This window comes from Notamacropus eugenii, chromosome 5 (genome assembly GCF_028372415.1).
Source record: "Notamacropus eugenii isolate mMacEug1 chromosome 5, mMacEug1.pri_v2, whole genome shotgun sequence".
Taxonomy (NCBI): Eukaryota; Metazoa; Chordata; class Mammalia; order Diprotodontia; family Macropodidae; genus Notamacropus; species Notamacropus eugenii.
The window spans coordinates 265,092,223-265,099,207 of NC_092876.1; the positions used below are offsets into that span (position 1 = coordinate 265,092,223).

Sequence of the window (6,985 nt, forward strand, 5' to 3'; positions counted from 1 at the left end):
CCTTCTGCTTCTTCTGAACAACATCCAGCCTGCAGTACTTCCACAGGCTCTTGAGTAGTTTGATAGGGCATGAGCCCACATACTTCCCATTCATCTCCCTCATGGCTTGCACATAGTCACTAGGGTTCTTGAAACTGACAAAGTCGTAACACTTATTCCATATACCTTTGTCCTTGAGGAAGGAGGGGAATAAGCTGAAGGCTCTGACTAAAATGTCATTGTTCATCTCATTACCCAGGTCCTCACAGAAGATCTAGAAGTCATCTGTATCCCTCTCCAGGAGGCTGGGGTCTTCCAAACTGTTCCCAGGTTGAAGATGTGAGATCTCTAGTGGTAGAACTCCTGTTTGGCTGAGAATGAATATCCATGGCTTTCTACTGTACTCCTCAGAGGGTATGTAGACCATGAAGTCTACTACATGATTAACTATACTCATTGTCATATCAGGAAATGAACTTGACAAAATATTCATTGAGGGCAATACAGATACCAGGATTAAAGGTAGAAGAGCAGGTGTCATTGTTTAAGTCACCAGAGTGACTTCACAACCTGGTTCTCTGTGGGGCTCAAGATGCCTTTCAAGGGTGCCTCTTATTTCACCATTTTCTTGATATTGTCATATTTGCAAGGTTGTTCCAAGTGGGAAGTGATATTGACAACAGATACACTAGGAATATAGAATGGTGTGCCTATAAGATTCCCATTCATCTCAGAGATGACCTTGCTCACAGTCTCAGGAGCACCAGTGGAAGTAGGGATGACATTTTGGGCAGTACCATGCCCAGCATACCACAACTTGCCGTATACTATCTTCTGGGGAGCACTAATGGCTTGGATGCTGTTCATCAGTCCTTCCATAATGTTAAAGTCGTCATGAATGACCTTAGCCTGGAGGGCCAAGCAGTTGGTGGTACAGGAGGCATTACTGATAATCTTAAAGGAATTTATGCATTTGTCATGGTTCATTCTCATCATGAACATAGGGGCATCATCAGATGCAGTAACTCTACCCTTCAAGTTAGCCTTGATCTTTTCTATGTGAGAAGGATACAAGTAGACTCTATGACATATTTTTCTCCAGTCTCCCCATTTAATATTGTTGAGATCACGCTCCTGGTATTCCAATTCATTTATTGATTCATTTGGTTAAGCATTTCTCATAAGTTAGACACTAGCAATCAATACAAAGATAAAAACAAAACAGCTCCAGTAAAATTCAATTCCATGCGCTGTATGTGTATGGTCATTTCCAGGGGAAGGAGGAATGATAATAGAGAAGTCCTACAGGAAGTGGACACTTGAGATGAGCTCTAAAGGAAAATGAAGAAAACATGCAAATGCACAGAGAAGGAAGATGAAAGACTGTCTATGAGGAAAAGCAATTAGGGAATATAAAGTGAATGAAGTAAAAGTAATAATAATTCAGTAAATGTGGAGACTTAGGATAGAGTCAGATTTTAATACACATAAACATGGATCCAGCTCTAGGTAGAATATTATATTGTTTGAAAGAATCATAGCATCCTAGAGTTGGAAGACACTTTAATAGTCACCTGTGTAGCAGCAAGCACCTCAGCATACATAGGAAAGCCCTCTAGCACAGGTTCTTAGATCTTCTTTTCTATAAAGAAAGAAAATTTTGAGTGGTCAACAGTCTTCTTTAACCACATATACCAACAGAGAAAATACAAGCAGACTAATAAAGACAGCAGACAGGGCTTCTGTTACCAGAGAAAGAAGTACCAACTTCAAGGTTTCCAAGAAGAGGTGTGTGTGTTTGAGGTGGGGAGAGGTCCTTAACGGCACCTCATCTGGCAAATGAACCTACTTCCAAGCTCCTAAAGCTCCTCACCTCAGAGTATACATACACTTTTCAGTCCTTTGTGACCCAGTGCCTCATTAGCAATTAACAAAAAGTGTGGGCCTTCCTACAAAAGAAGCCTCCTCTAATCAAGCTTAAGTTAAATATTAAGCATTCTTCCACCACCAAGTTGTTCAAATCTGTATATTACAAATGATTTTATCACTGTGAGTCAGACTTAATATGGAAAAATCAGCATGTTCTAATAAAACACATCTTATGGTTATTTGACAAAGGTCTCCTGCTTTCCTCTCTTTATTCTTTCTTGCCCTAACTATTCATTAGAGAGGAATTCTCCTGAGTTTCTATAATTAAATTCTGCTGGAGGGCAGTAAAATAATAATTATCTCTAAAAAGCGATGATTTTCAAATTGTTCACACTTATATCCTTGGATTAAAAAAAATTATCTGTCAGATTAGGGGTATCTTTAAACCTACTAAATATAAAATTTTTAGTAATAATGAACCAGGCAATGAAGCACCAGCATTTTTTAACTTTCCAATTTGTTCTTTCATTTGTTAAAGTAGCACAACACCTGAAAAGGGCCATTTCTTTTCTATTGATATTTGTAACAAAAATAAAAAAGGTCAAGTATGTTAAAAGTCTGGTTTGGGGTTTTGTGAGAGACTCATATGTTAATCAATCATAGTCAATAAATAAAACTAGAATAACCACTGGATACATAGTAATTGCAGCACAAAATGGACAAACACAAAAAGTGGATGACCCACTTTTTCTATAGTGATTGTAGTAGAGTGGCAAAGAAAAGTGGCAAAGGATAAAAAGAATTTCACAGTGCATTAAGGATATTATTAAAAATATATGAGGTCCTTGCTCTCAAGTTACTTAAAATGTCATATAGGTAAAAAGAAAAAAACAGAATCAGTAGAACTATGAAACTCAATAATTATCAAAAAAGATAAATGAAAATATAGAAAAAGGGCCTGAATGAACTGATCTGTAGAGTACCTTCTAGCTCTAAATCCTATGAGACTCATGATTAGGGATTTTGTTAGTTCTTGGGAAAAGGAGAATACTAATCAAGAAAGGCTTCTTGTAGGAGCTAAAATTCATGGTAGAGGATTGCCAAGTGAACAAACTGTGAATTTTTCTCAATTCTCCAATATTTATGATGAAAATGATAGTTTAACTTCATTTTCTCCAGACTACTATTTACAATTTCAAAATAATTGTCCCTCAAGTAAATATAAGTTCTCAGGTTAAATTCTTATACCCTGTGGATCTGTGTTGTCAAGCCTGCAATGATACAGAAAACATCTTAGACAGTTCTCCCATAAATGTATCCCGAGAATCCATTCAATATAGCTCTGTTAAGTATCAGTGGGGCACATAAGCCATTCATCACTTTCTGCTCTTTTCATGTGATCAGTCTGTTTCTTTTTTCAGTCATACAGTTCCTTAATGGAACTCTCCTGGTATTCACCTGCTTCTTTTCAGAAATCTCTTCTTTGTAATCATTGCATCTGCTCATATCTTCCAAGAAACTCTCCATAACCCTCTGAATCTTCAATTTCACCTCCTCAGAGACCATCACAAGATCATCACGTTGTATTTCTAAAGTTTGTGGTCATCAAAATCTCCCAAAGACAACTTGGCTTGTTTATCTTTCCACTGCTTAACTGTACCTAGCCCACTACCTAGGTTCAGAGTCTGTCCAAGATATATACACTAATAGATGAGAGTGATAGGTTGACTCTCCAATAGGCATACCCCATTCATATATTCTTTCCATTTACATGGGCAGCTAGGAAAACGCTTTTCAGTGATTATGGTTCTGATTTTGGTGACTCTCCAAAGCTTGACTTCCTACAATAAACAGCATCATGATCAGACAGCAACATTTAGAGTAGGCCTTTATCTATGGTAAATCTCTCTGAAACCCAGGCATCATTTCTCTATGATAGTGGAGAATGCTCCCAGTAAGGATATTTCCCTGACTTAGGTCTCCCCTGATATTAACAATTAGAGGCTTATTTATAGAAAAAGACCTATAAACATTTTTATTATGAACACTTTTTATCTTTAAGAACAATGGAGCCATCTCATTTGGAAAATAACAATTGCAAAATTGCTTCTTAAGGTCAAGGGGGAGGAGACAAAGACATTTAAAGCAGCTCCACCAGACTATATAATGTACTGGAGGAGCTCCATCCTGGAGACTGTTGAATTTTGAGGGCAGATAAAGGATTGATTCTCAAGGTATTTGAAGGAGAAGTTACCAGAAAAAAGTGTGGAAAATCTTAGTCCTTGTTACTAAAAATAAAAAGTAAGACTATCTTTCAATGCTGACTATGCCTGCTTTCCGATCTACATAGACTATGAAATAATCTGTGTATTTCTTGATAATATCCTTAACAAGGGGGCTGATGAGAAGAACAAGAAGGCTTTTACAAGTGGTGTTCCACAGTAAGGGATTTTTGTTTGTGGAACTGTTGCATTTTATTAATTAGTATTAGATACTAGTTCCCTTTAAGCCTGTATATAAGAGTGATATAGGACATCATGAGATGTAGTATCTAGCTACACAAATAGTATTGTGTGAAATGTTTTCTTTTTAAGGCATTTTTATAAGCAGCAAAAAAAATAGGAATAGGTAAACACTACTTTTTTTTTTAAATTATGTAGGATAATTATCTTGAGGAATAACAAGGTATAGTGGCTAGAAAGTTGGGCTCTATGTCAGGAAGGCCTCATATTTTCCATAATGATTACTGTTTTTATTGCCTTTTATCCATAAATATAGAGTTTTGCATTTTTTTCTACATTTATAACATCTTTGTCGCAGAGTATATTCAATTTGGGGTGATTTTCCATATGTATATGTATCAAATATTTTCCTAAGGAGATTACCATTTAAGAAACTGCCCAGGCTGTCCAAGCTCACTCCTCTCAACCCTATATACCCTTTTCCCCACTTGATTCTCCAGACTTTTCCATTTGTACTTCAGTAGGCTTTTTACCCTGGAGATACTGTTACCTTAGGGTTCCTTCCTTCATTACCTGAATTCCCTTCCTGGACTATCATTTAAGGAATTACAAAAGCCAGGTTGATTTCTTCTACTTTCTCCACTCTTGACTATTTGATCACCTCTACTCCAGCAGCCCTCTCATTTTGGAAGAGTATTTTTTCTGGGCTTCACTCTGCTTCCTGATTTCCAACTCCCTTTTAGGTACTCTCTTAGGTACTCACTAGGATAAATCTCCTTGACAATAGACTTCTTTCCTTTCATTTTTATTCTCATTGTGTAACATAGAGCTTGGTAGATAGTACATACTTGATAATTGTTCTAGTTGTCAAAATACAATTTCATTCCTACCCTATACAGACCTAGAGCATTTCTTGGTTATCCTTTGGTTCATCACACTATGTTAATAGGGGATTGCAAATTCCTTACTCATTGACTTTTTATCAATTTTTTTTTGTGACTTAACTTGTCCTTTATAAATGTAGTTGCCATACCATGAAGTGTGTGTTTATTCTTGTCTCTCCCTTAATTGTACCCTTAAGCATAATATACTTTCCTTGTTTACCTCTCTTCATACTTTCTGATTTGTCCAAAACAGTTTAGATTCAGCTGAAACACAGTCAACTTTAATCTCTCTTTTCACTTTAAAGCAGTATGTATCTTTCCACATAGTGTGTTTTCTATAAAAAAAGCATGTAGTTGCTTTTTTTTTAGTCCATTCCATACCCTTATAATAAGTCCAATGCATTCAAGGGAATAGTTGTTAAATTTAATGTCCTCTGCTATACTTTTTAAGATTTCCATTTTGTCATATAGGAATATAGTCTTCCTTATATCACTAGTATTTATATTGTCCCAACCATAATTCACTTATATAAATAAACATTTACACAGTTCATAGTTTATATTAACAGTGAGTTTGGTAAAAGGTTTTAGCCTGCCTGCAATAAATTACTTTTTGGTTGTTCCCTTCCTATCTTGATCTTTTTTTTTTTTAAATCAGTACTTTCCAAAATCAAACTATTTATTACTTCACCCTTTTGCTCTTCCTGAAACATTTCCACCTAACTGTTTATCAAAATATGTCTGCTGTTTTTGTTACTATAGTGATTAAATTAATACAACAACTAAAGAATTCATTGATTTTTTTGTACTCATCTAATTGATGAAATTCATCTTTTCTTCATATCAAAATGCTTTAATTGTATCTCTGTCCAAATGTCCAAATGACATTAATTTTTATATTATCATCTTTTGTCTTTAAAAAAATCTCATACACCAAATACGTGAGAGAAAGATGAAAGGAATCATATCATATATGTAGTACCAATATTTAGTACCATATCATACATATTTGTAGTACCAAAAGAACTGAAAATAAGGGCATGTCCAACATTTGACGAATTGTTGAACAAATTATGGAATATGAAATGCAAATACCATTGTGTCATAAGAAATTATTAAAGTGAAAAAAAATGGGGTTGAACCAAGATGGCAGAGTAGAAAAATGGACCTGCTCTAGTTCTACCCCCCACAGCCAATAAAATAACTGTAAAAATGACTCTAAACAAATTCTAGAGCAGCAGAAGCCACAAAACGACAGATTGAAAGAGATTTCCAGTCCAAGACAGCCTAGAAAGTCAACAGGAAAGGTCTATAGCACTGGGCTCAGAGCAGAGCACAGCCCAGACTTGGCCACACAGTGTGGCATGGACAGGAGCAGAGCAGGCTTCAGGGTGTGGATTCACAGGTAGGAACTGTGGTTCCCAGATTTCTCAACCCACAAATGCCAAAGACAGCTTCAAAGGTCAGTGAGAAAGCTCTTTCACCTGGGTGAGAATGGAGTCTACTCTGGCCTCAGCCCCGGCCACAGAGCTACAGCCACTGAGGCAGCAGCATCCACTTTTGGAACTCTCAGCCCAAAGAATCCTGGGAAAATCAAGCAGCTGATCTGGGTCTCTGTTCTGAGTGGCAGTGTAGGGGTGAGGAGGAGCACTGGCGTGGTGGAACTGGTGGAGGCTCTGGAGAGGGAATCCTACTCGAAGATCCTGAGCAGAAAAGAGTGCTTGTGGTTGCTCCAATATCAGAGTACAGGCCAGGAGAGAGTAAACTCCTCTCCTTTGATTGTCTCACCTT

At 36.8% G+C, this 6,985-nt stretch overlaps 1 pseudogene; it reads right to left on the reverse strand.

The window, feature by feature from the left end:
• Positions 1 to 591: 591 nt before the first annotated feature.
• On the reverse strand, positions 592 to 3,414 carry LOC140507847 (glyceraldehyde-3-phosphate dehydrogenase-like; annotated as a pseudogene).
• Positions 3,415 to 6,985: the final 3,571 nt, after the last annotated feature.